Consider the following 12,463-nt stretch of genomic DNA (forward strand, 5'->3'; position numbering starts at 1 on the left):
TATCTGAGGGGACACAGGTGGACTCCTGGACACATGGACCTGGGAAAAAAGAGGATACTGGTTGTTGAGGTAGACCTTGGGGAAGTGGAGAAGGGAGAATATCTGAGGGAACACAGATGGACTCCTGGACACATGGACCTGGGAAAAAGGAGGATACTGGTTGTTGAGGTAGACCTTGGGGAAGTGGAGAAGGGAGAATATCTGAGGGGACACAGATGGACTCCTGGACACATGGACCTGGGAAAAAGGAGGATACTGGTTGTTGGGGAAGTGGGGAAGGAAGAATATCTCAGGCGGACAGATGGACTCCTGGACACATGGACCTGGGAAAAAGGAGGATACTGGTTGTTGAGGTAGACCTTGGGGAAGTGGAGAAGGGAGAATATCTGAGGGGACACAGATGGACTCCTGGACACATGGACCTGGGAAAAAGGAGGATACTGGTTGTTGAGGTAGACCTTGGGGAAGTGGGGAAGGGAGAATATCTGAGGGGACACAGATGGACTCCTGGACACATGGACCTGGGAAAAAGGAGGATACTGGTTGTTGGGGAAGTGGGGAAGGGAGAATATCTCAGGCGGTCAGATGGACTCCTGGACACATGGACCTGGGAAAAAGGAGGATACTGGTTGTTGAGGTAGACCTTGGGGAAGTGGAGAAGGGAGAATATCTGAGGGGACACAGATGGACTCCTGGACACATGGACCTGGGAAAAAGGAGGATACTGGTTGTTGGGGAAGTGGGGAAGGGAGAATATCTCAGGCGGACAGATGGACTCCTGGACACATGGACCTGGAAAAAGGAGGATACTGGTTGTTGAGGTAGACCTTGGGGAAGTGGAGAAGGGAGAATATCTGAGGGGACACAGATGGCCTCCTGGACACATGGACCTGGGAAAAAGGAGGATGCTTGTTGTTGAGGTAGACCTTGGGGAAGTGGGGAAGGGAGAATATCTGAGGCGGACACAGATGGACTCCTGGACACATGGACCTGGGAAAAAGGAGGATACTGGTTGTTGAGGTAGACCTTGGGGAAGTGGAGAAGGGAGAATATCTGAGGCGGACAGATGGACTCGTGGACACATAATTTTAATTTAATTATATTAGGCGCTAAACCATGTGGGTCATTCAACGCAAGAGATGTAGTGGAGGCTTGATCCTCCGTCTGCCGAACACGAGACAGACGCGCTTCCAATCTGTACTCACCTTGGAAAACGAAGATAATCATCTTAAGATCAAGATTACCATGATAATCATCTTAAGATCAAGATTACCATGATAATCATGTTAAGATCAAGATTACCATGATAATCATCTTAAGATCAAGATTACCATGATAATCATCTTAAGATCAAGATTACCATGATAATCATCTTAAGATCAAGATTACCATGATAATCATCTTAAGATCAAGACTACCATGATAATCATCTTAAGATCAAGACTACCATGATAATCATCTTAAGATCAAGACTACCATGATAATCATCTTAAGATCAAGACGACCATGATAATCATCTTAATTCCTGGAGAGAGATTTTTTTTGTGTGTGTTGTGTATTGTGTTATTTGTATTAATATTGTGTAGAATTTTGAGTGAACGTAATTGTTGTGGGAGACATGGATGCCAATGTGGGAGAAAGTGTTGTGGGAGACATGGATGCCAATGTGGGAGAAAGTGTTGTGGGAGACATGGATGCCAATGTGGGAGAAAGTGTTGTGGGAAACATGGATGCCAATGTGGGAGAAAGTGTTGTGGGAGACATGGATGCCAATGTGGGAGAAAGTGTTGTGGAAGATGTCGTAGGAAAATACAGCATCATAAAAGAACACTACATCAGTATACAAGAATGGTAACACACAAGAATATTAAAGTAATAAACAAGAACAGTTCAGTGATAAAAAAGTGCAGCGTAAAGTGCAAACACAGTGTAGTAACACAGAAGAACAATATAATAACACAAAGATAGTGCAGTAACACAGAACAAGATAATAACACAAAGATAGTGCAGTAACACAGAATAACAGGACAACACAAAGATAGTGCAGTAACACAGAAGAACAAGACACTAACACAGTGCAGTAACACAGAAGAACAAGACACTAACACAGTGCAGTAACACAGAAGAACAAGACACTAACACAGTGCAGTAACACAGAAGAACAAGACACTAACACAGTGCAGTAACACAGAAGAACAAGACACTAACACAGTGCAGTAACACAGAAGAACAAGACACTAACACAGTGCAGTAACACAGAAGAACAAGACACTAACACAGTGCAGTAACACAGAAGAACAAGACACTAACACAGTGCAGTAACACAGAAGAACAAGACACTAACACAGTGCAGTAACACAGAAGAGCAAGACACTAACGCAGTGCAGTAACACAGAAGAACAAGACACTAACACAGTGCAGTAACACAGAAGAACAAGACACTAACACAGTGCAGTAACACAGAAGAACAAGACAACAGACACTGCAGTAACACAGAACAAGTCACTAACACAGACAGTGCAGTAACACAGAAGAACAAGCCAATAACACAATGACGCAGCAGTAACACAGAAGTACAAGACAATAAAACAAAACGATGCTAGAAGAAGCAAGAACATCACGATAAGATACAAAAAAGTACATACCCGAACAAAACACGAATATAATGAAAGAATACGGTAACATATATTAAATTTAAATAAATAGTAACACAAAACAATGCAGTAAAATGCAAAACCATTACAGTAATACATAAAAACAGTACATTAACTCTGAGAACAGTACAAGAACACACAAGAAGTGTACCGTAACACACATGAACAATACAGTGACAGAATAGCAACACTCAAGTATTGTACAACGTACAATAACAATACAATAAAACAACGGACCAGAAGGTAAACGTACTAGTAAATAAAAGGTCAGTGTGCAAGACATTAAGAAGACCGGCCAGCCAAGTTATTAAATAGTCGCTGAAATTTCTTTTGTCAGAAGGTCGAGTCTCACCACACAGAGTTGTATTCTTTTATGTGAGTGTGTGGTTGTTATGGATGTTTTCTCATAATATAGAAGATGCTAGAGAAGTGAAGAAGTGAAAAAGTGAGAAACGTACGTGTGTGTGTGTGTGTGTGTGTGTGTGTGTGTGTGTGTGTGTGTGTGTGTGTGTGTGTGTGTGTGTGTTTACGAGTGAGTGTGAGGTGGCTGGGTCTGGTAAGGAGGAAAAGGTTGCCAGCAGTAAGTTAGAGAGTGGCAGCCGCTTTAAATGGCAAGTGGTTCACACTTCAGGAAGAAGCATCAAGATAAGGAAGGTTAATTAATAGAGAAGATCTGAAGGTAGAAAATCGATTCTCTGTTCTCCAGAACGAGTGTACTTCAGTGGTTAGCGAGGTTAAATGTACCACCGACTCCCCTGTTATTAAAGGTAAGAACATTCTGGTTGTGGGAAACTCCCAGGTATGATATATGGACTGTGCTTTTTGTAACAGAGATAGAAAAGGGAGACAGTGTGTGCTTCAAAGGAGCCGGTGCTAGTGACATAGTCAACAGGTTGGATGATAATATGTCAGGTAATGGGAACAAGCCCATTATCTCTCATAGTGCTGGTGGAAATGACATCGAGAAAGGCAGGAGAGAGGAGCTGCTGGATAAGTACAAGTCAGCCATAGATGTAGTCACGTCTGAGGGAGGGGTCCTAGTCATATGTATCATTTTGCTTAGAAGTGGAGTGGGCAATGAATGGATGTCTAGGGCAATCTGTAGAAATTATTGGCTAGACGGGTACCGTAATGAACTTGAAATCCCATTCATTGATAACTGGGACAAATTCTATGGCAAACGTGATATGTATGCAAGGGATATTATCAAACCCTTATGGAACCAGTGTTGTTTTCTTTATTATCACCTCTGCTGCTGGCCTGGTCATCCTGGGTAGACACTAGTTAATTGGAGCAAGATCCCTGTCTACAGGACATAGTGGATCCAACATAACGACTCGTCACCTCTGAAATCTCAGTTGTGGTACTACGACCAAGTAGTGACAGGAATTCCAGAACATCGGACGAACACCGCCACCCAGAATAACCAACACCATTTTTTCTGAAACATCATCAGAAGACCATCCCGGGGATAAGATACTCCTGTCTCAGCATCCTACTGGAACCGCGGCCAATTATTTATTTTTAATTAAAATCATTAGAAAATTATCATAATTAATATCCAACAAGATCTTCATAATTTATTTTTCCATTCTTTTGTTCAGGTGGAAGGCGTTCCTCTGACAATGGCAACTTTGCCAGGTTACGACTCTTGAGGTAACATCTTCCTGAAGGTTCAACTGGTTGTAAGTATAACATTTAAGAAAGTAAAGGGTGAGTGAGTATAGTCATTTCTTATGGAAGTGGTGTCAAGTCATTACTGGTAGTCATGTTAGACTTACTGTTGTTGGTTCTATGGATCACTTTAGGGGTTTACCTATTTGTTGGACCTGAGAAACTTTGATAATAATCCTTTCTGTGTGAACCGGATGTATTTAAATTTGTGAAGGCTGTTGAGCTCACAATTGTGTTATTCCAAGTAGGAAAATTCAGTTCATCTTCTGTGGGAAGGTTAATGAAGTGTGCGGACACTGTCCCCCCTCTTTTGAAACTGGCATTTCAATTATTAGTTTGTGTTAGTACATACTGGTAAAGTTTTGTTTGTATAATATTTCTTTCTCAACATGGATTCTTTGGATCTGGTTGAGAGCTGGAAAGGAAATGGGATTTACTGGACAGGACCTTGATAACTATATTTCTTCTAATATAGCTATAGCTAAGAGGGAAGAACAGGAAAGACTAGCTCGCAGAGAAAAAAAAGAACATGAAAGACTAGCTCGCGAAGAGAAGAGACTAGCAGGCGAAGAAAAAAATCAGAGAAGACTAGCTCCAGAAGAGAAACAAGAACAGGAAAGGATAGCTAGAGAAGACAGAGTTCAGGCAAGAGAGGTAGCCTTCAAAATGAAGGAATTGAAGAGCAAGCTATGCAGAGGGAAGCAGAACAGTTAAGATTGGAGTTAGAAGCCAAGAAGATAGGACTAAGCTGAAAATAGCAGTACTAGTACCCTACCCACAAATCAAATTTTTGAATGCCTCAAATACCACCTTTCACAGAACAGTATGACATCTAGGCATATTTTACCAGATCTGAGAACACTGCCACTCTATGTATCTGGCCATCACATTTATGGGCTGGCTTGGCCTACTTCTGTTGGTATCAGCTTTGAATGTATATTCTACTTTACCTTCTGAGGTAACAACAAATTATAGTCTACTGAAGAAAGCCATAATTTACGCTTTCAAGAAAACTACTCATCATTACAGGTCAGAGTTTCGTCATGATAGAATAACTCCAAATCAAAATTACATGCAGTATTTAGTAACTCTTTTCAGACTGTTTGATTCTTGGATTGATAGCGCTGAAGTCGACCACGACTTCGACTCATTACGACACCTGATGGAAAGGGATCAAGTCCTTTCGTCTGTAATCTTTCATTTACAAATATTTACAAAAGAACAAAATGTTCACACATCTTCGGAAATGGCACAAGTCCCCAGACATACATATGCGTGTGTGCGCATAATAACTACCCTAAGGACCGTAGCAGATATAAATCTGTTGTGCCTAAGCAAACTGAGGGGCTCTAAACCTTTGTGCCTAAGAATTCCACGGACTTCACGATGATATCTTTCATCTGTAATGAATTTGGACATAAACGTCAAGAATGTGCCAAGAGGAAGCGTGAGAATATCGGGAAGTGTTTCACTGAAAATAATATTAACGCAGCTTTTAGTGAAGGTACTCTTAATGGAATGAATGTTTCGCCAATTCTTAGAGATACTGGATGTTCCTGTATTGTTATCTCTAGTAAGCTTTTCCCTAACTTAGATTCTTCACGGTATGAAATTATTAAATTAAATTATGTTAGCTTTCCTCACAAATTGGAAGAACTATGAGAGTTTCTATGGTAATAATGCCGATTTACTCAGTCCCATTTGCTAGGGATGCAGTGGAGAGAGTTGGTCCTATCACTTCTGGTTCATTAGGAGGTCATAAATACATCTTGACTATGACTGGCTATGCGTCTAGCTTCCCAGAAGCGGTACGTCAGTAGAAGTTGCAGAAAAGTGACTATCTGTTTTTTCACGGGTAGGTATACACAGGGAAATTCTTTCTGATCAAGGAACACAATTTACTTCTGAATTAATGGATCAAGTTTATCAACTTGTGGGTGTTAAACCTACGTTACATCCAAATTGTAACGGAAGAGTGGAACCTGGAGGTTACCTGGAGGTTATTCCGGGGATCAACGCCCCCGCGGCCCGGTCCATGACCAGGCCTCCCGATGGATCAGGGCCTGATCAACTAGGCTGTTACTGCTGGCCGCACGCAGTCCGACGTACGAGCCACAGCCCGGCTGATCCGGCACTGACTTTAGGTATCTGTCCAGCTCTCTCTTGAAGGCAGCCAGGGGTTTATTGGCAATTCCCCTAATGCTTGATGGGAGGCTGTTGAACAGTTTTGGGCCCCGGACACTTATGGTGTTTTCTCTTAGTGTACCAATGGCGCCCCTACTTTTTATTGGCGGCATTTTGCATCGCCTGCCCAGTCTTTTACTTTCGTAGGGAGTGATTTCTGTGTGCAGATTTGGGACCATTCCTTCCAAGATTTTCCAAGTGTAGATTATGATATATCTCTCCCTCCTGCGTTCCAACGAGTACAAGTCAAGTGCTTCCAAGCGTTCCCAGTAGTTAAGGTGCTTGACAGAACTTATACGTGCAGTAAAGGATCTCTGTACACTCTCTAGATCTGCGATTTCACCTGCTTTGTATGGAGATGTTAATGTACAGCAGTATTCCAGCCTAGAGAGAACAAGTGATTTGAAAAGGATCATCATGGGCTTGGCATCTCTCGTTTTGAAAGTTCTCATTATCCATCCTATCATTTTCTTTGCACGTGCGATCGTGGCACTGTTGTGATCCTTGAAAGTGAGATCCTCAGACATTACTACTCCCAGGTCCCTTACATTATTTTTCCGCTCTATTGTATGGCCGGAGTCAGTAGTATACTCTGTTCTAGTTATTATCTCCTCCAGTTTTCCATAACGGAGTAGTTGGAATTTGTCCTCATTGAACATCATATTGTTTACCGTTGCCCACTGGAAAACTTTGTTTATATCTTCTTGGAGGTTAACCGCGTCCTCAGCAGATGACAGCCTCATGCAGATCCTAGTATCATCCACAAAGGATGATACGGTGCTGTGGTGTATATCTTTGTTTATGTCTGATATGAGGATAAGGAATAAGATGGGGGCGAGTACTGTGCCTTGTGGAACAGAGCTCTTCACTATGGCAGCCTCCAATTTAACTCTGTTGACCACTACTCTTTGTGTTCGATTTGTTAGGAAGTTGAAGATCCATCTCCCCACTTTCCCAGTTATTCCTTTAGCACGTATTTTATGGGTTATTACGCCATGATCGCATTTGTCAAATGCTTTTGCAAAGTCTGTGTATATTACATCTGCATTCTGATTTTCTTCCAGTGCATCCAAGGCCATGTCATAGTGATCCAGTAGTTGTGAGAGGCAGGAGCGACCTGCCCTGAACCCATGTTGCCCTGGATTGTGCAGATTTTGGGAATCCAGGTGATTTGCAATCCTGCTTCTTAGCACTCTTTCAAAGATTTTTATGATGTGGGACGTCAGAGCTATTGGTCTATAGTTCTTAGCTAATGCTTTGCTGCCACCTTTATGGAGCGGGGCTATATCCGTTGTTTTAAGTGACTGTGGAATTTCACCAATGTCCAAGCTCCTCCTCCATAGTGTACTTAGGGCACGTGAGAGGGGTTTCTTGCAGTTCTTAATGAAAACAGAGTTCCACGAGTCTGGGCCCGAGGCTGAGTGCATAGGCATGTTGTCAATGGCTTTTTCGAAATCTATTGGAGTTAGGGTAATGTCGGAAATCTGGCATACATTTATGGAGTTTTGAGGCTCATTCATGAAGAAATCATTTGGGTCGTCGATCCTCAGACCGATTAGTGGTTCACTAAACACAGAGTCGTACTGGGATTTCAATATTTCACTCATTTCCTTGTTGTCGTCTGTGTAAGTCCCATCCTGTCTGAGTAAGGGCCCGATACTAGATGTGGTATTTGCCTTGTTTTTGGCATATGAAAAGAAATATCTTGAATTTCTTTCAATTTCACTAATAGCTTTAAGCTCCTCCTGCCTCTCCTGGTTCCTGTAAGAGTCATTTAGCTTAAGTTCGATAGTTTCCACTTCCCTGGTCAGCGCCTCCTTTCGTGTATCAGATATTCTAGCACTCCTGAGGAGCTCAGTGACTCTTCGTCGTCTTCTGTAGAGGGAGCGTCTTTTTCTCTCCAGTTTACTCCTGCTCTTCTTCTTTCTTAGGGGAATATGCCTAGAACATGCTTCGGCTACCAGGAAGTTGATCCTTTCAAGGCACTGGTTTGGATCCATGTCATTTAAGACATCTTCCCAACATGTTTCGTTTAGGACATGGTTTACCTGGTCCCAGTTGATGTTCTTGTTGTTGAAATTGTATTTTGTGAAGACACCTTCACAGGTACATGCATTCTGCTGTTCAGGACCCCTATGCATGTACGTCTGGACTTCGATTAGATTGTGATCGGAATTAGTTGTTTTTGATATTCTTATGTCTCTTATCAGGTCCTCATTATTTGTGAAGATAAGGTCAAGTGTGTTTTCTAGTCTTGTTGGCTCCACTATCTGCTGGCTTAAGGTGTGTTTTTCGCAGAGACTTAGTAGCTCATGTGTGTGTGACCTTTCATCTGCGCTACCTCCGGGGATTGTTTCAGCTATAACATTATTTGCTACATTCTTCCATTTTGTATGCCTTAGGTTGAAATCACCAAGCAGTAAGATGTTTGGGGATGGAGCTGGAAGGTTTTCCAAACAGTAATCGATTTTCAGTAGCTGTTCCTTGAACTGTTGGGAGGTTGCATCTGGTGGCTTGTATACAACCACAATGACTAGGTTTTGGTTCTCGATCTTTATTGATAGAACTTCAACTACCTCATTTGTGGTGTTCAGCAACTCCGTGCAGATAAGGGACTCTTTGACATACAGGCCAACCCCCCCTTGTTGCCTGTTTTTTCTGTCGCATCTAAAAAGGTTGTGCAAGAAAGGTATAAAATACCGAGGGTGTACATGGTACTTTTCCCTCTGTAGCTTAACATACTGCTTCCGACTATAAGTTTAGGAAAGGGTATATTTTGAGAAAAAAAAAACTTAAAAAAGTGGGAGTTATGGTTGTTCAGACACCCAGGAACCACTAGCGTGTTACCGCCCACTCTTCCATCTAGCGGGCAGAGGCTAAACTTCAGTTCCTAGCGTCTGAGTTGCTTTAATTTCTATTCCTGGTAGTATTAACCTTACCTGGTGTGGGTTGAAGTTTGAAGAATAACTTCACCTCCACTCTTCTCATGATCAGGTACGGTGATCTACAAGAAGTATTTCTGTTCATTCATACTAATTTACCTGATTACAAGTCATGACATTGAAGTAGAATACCAACTTTTGTCTTTCTTCAATGTTATACTTACTTAACACTTATATAACCAGTGTTTTCTTTATTATCAGCTCTGCTGCTGACCTGGTCAACCAGGGTAGACGCTAGTTAATTGGAGCAAGATCTACGTCTACAGGACGTAGTGGGACATTACGACTCCTCACCTCTAAAATCTGAATTGTGGTGATACAACCAAGTAGTGACAGGATTTTCAGAACATGGGACGAACACCGCCACCCAGGATAACCAACACCATTTCTTCTAAAACATCATCAGAAGACCATCCTGGGCATAAGATTCTCATGTCCCAACATCCTACTGGAACCACAGCGGCCAATATTTATTTTATTTTTAATCAAAATCCTTAGAAAAACATCATAATTATTATCCATCAAGTTATTCATTTGTTATTTTTCCATTCTTTTGTTCAGTAGGAAGGCGTTCCCCTGACACTGGTAGCATAGAAGACCAGTACAGAAACACAGAAGAACAAATATAGTTCAGTAACAGAGAAGACCAGTACAGAAAATTAAAACAAATGAACGGTAGAGTACAGTACAGAAATACAGTACAGTAGCAAAGAAAAAATGTACAGCAACAGAGAAGAACAATAAGGTTTATGCAATAAGGGGATATCTTTCTGGGATCACGCATGATTATAATTACATCAGCCTTACATTCACTGCCTCTGCTGCTGCCTCTCTATTAAACTGAAGAAGCCTACTGTGTAGGCGAAACGTTTTTGATTGAAGACACCTAACTGTTGGGTCTCACTCCAGCAACACACCAGGTTTTGTCCCGGCCCGGGTCTTTTCCAGATGACCTACGTTATGTTAGAGTCCCAGACATGTGTACCCAGGAGACCTGCCATCTTCACCTCGCTCAACGACTCTCCAACATATATTACTGCCATTTCTAGTTGTTGCAAAGTTATCTCTGTTGTGTTAATCAAAAATAAGAACAATATTTTTATTAATGTTATTTTTATTAATGTTAACTCCGGTGAATGAACAAAATAAGAACACTACCGTGGCTCCTATGAGAGTGGCTGGAGTGGGAATAATACTACCGTGGTAGACGCTTTTGAATCCAAATTAGCAAATCTTTAATTATAATAACATTAATAATTTGCGACCACTGTCAGCCTCAGAGTTATCTCTGAGTTACCAGACCTTGCCACGTGGAGGCCAGTGGTTCGTCTTTAAGGTCCGCCCCCCCCCTCGCCTTCCCCAGGTTCATGTGTCCAGGAATCCATCCGTGGGCCCCCGGATGTCTCCCCTTCCTCACTTCCCTAAGGTCAGCCTCGCCTCTCTCTCTCTGCCTTCCAGCCTCAGCCTTCCCTAGGGTTATGTATCCAGGAATTCATCCGTCCGCCGCCGGACGTTTCCCCTTTCTCACTTCCCCAAGGTCAGCCTCACCAACCTGTATTCTTGCCTACCCCAGGTTCATGTATCCAGGAATCCATCCGTTCGCTCCCAGATGTCTCCCCTTCCCCACTTACCGAAGGTCAGCCTCAACAACAACCTTCCCCAAGTTTATGTATCCAGGAATCCATCCGTTCGCTCCCGGATGTCTTCCCTTCCCCACTTACCTAAGGTCAGCGAGTTAGGTCAGTGCTTTCCCCAGATCAGTGTCTCCAGGAGTCCACTTGGCGTCACCACAGGTGGAATCCCTTCCCCACTTCCCCAAAGTCAGCGGTATTCTTGCTTTACCCAGGTTCATGTATCCAGGAATCGATCCGTCTACCGCCGGATGTCTTCCCTTCCCCACTTCCCCAAGGTCAGCCTCAACTGCACGTATTCATGCTTTCCCCAGGTTCATGTATCCAGGAATCCATCCGCTCGCTCCCAGATGTCTCCCCTTCCCCACTTACCCAAGGTTAGCCTCAACAACAACCTTCCCCAAGTTTATGTATCCAGGAATCCATCCGCTCGCTCCCGGATGTCTTCCCTTCCCCACTTACCTAAGGTCAGCGAGTTAGGTCAGTGCCTTCCCCAGATCAGTGTCTCCAGGAGTCCACTTGGCGTCACCTCAGGTGGAATCCCTTCCCCACTTCCCCAAAGTCAGCTGTATTCTTGCTTTACCCAGGTTCATGTATCCAGGAATCGATCCGTCTACCGCCGGATGTCTTCCCTTCCCCACTTCCCCAAGGTCAGCCTCAACTGCTGGTATTCATGCTTTCCCAGGTTTATGTATCCAGGAATCCATCCGCTCGCTCCCGGATGTCTCCCCTTCCCCACTTACCTAAGGTCAGCCTCAACTACAACCTTCCCCAAGCTCATGTATCCAGGAATCCATCCGTTCGCTCCCGGATGTTTCCCCTTCCCCACTTACCTAAGGTCGGCGGTGCCTTCCCCGGATCAGTGTCTCCAGGAATCCACTTGTGTCACTGAGTGGACTCCCTTCCCCACTTCCCCAGAGTCAGCGGTTGCCATCCTTAGTGACCTTGCTGAATGGAAACTTGGTCTTGTCTGGCTGGTCTACGGTAGCGACTGTCCAGGTGGGTGGAATTACTGGAGGGGACACACAGTAAACTGCGTCCAGTAATTACATCCACCAAGACAGCCTGGAACCGTAGACCAGCTGGACGAGACGAAGCTCGCTCACAGCTCGCCCACCCAGGAGGCTAATTAATTACAATTTTGGAATTCCTTTTATGTTACACTATGAATTTATACTGAAACAAGTTTTTTTTTAACTTATTTAGCAGTTTAAATGTGTTTGTGAGCGACATTCTATGTGAAATATGTAAATATATAAAGATGAACACGTTTGAGACACTAGTGGAGGACTGTGTGTCGTGTGTAACATGTTATTTTGTATAAATGAATGTAATATCTACGTGTTATTGTATATTGGTGTCATATGTGCCTGTTCTT

The 12,463-nt window shown here is 43.1% G+C and overlaps 1 long non-coding RNA gene across 1 annotated transcript in view; it reads left to right on the forward strand.

The window, feature by feature from the left end:
* The window catches only part of LOC138851392 (uncharacterized), a 47,089-nt gene extending 36,067 nt beyond the window's left edge, over positions 1–11,022 (forward strand). Inside the window, exons 2-3 of the long non-coding RNA XR_011391194.1 lie at positions 4,259–4,339; positions 9,656–11,022. This is a non-coding gene — a long non-coding RNA (uncharacterized lncRNA). The remainder of the gene's footprint in view (positions 1–4,258; positions 4,340–9,655) is intronic.
* Positions 11,023–12,463: the final 1,441 nt, after the last annotated feature.

Source organism: Cherax quadricarinatus, unplaced genomic scaffold (genome assembly GCF_038502225.1).
Source record: "Cherax quadricarinatus isolate ZL_2023a unplaced genomic scaffold, ASM3850222v1 Contig482, whole genome shotgun sequence".
Taxonomy (NCBI): Eukaryota; Metazoa; Arthropoda; class Malacostraca; order Decapoda; family Parastacidae; genus Cherax; species Cherax quadricarinatus.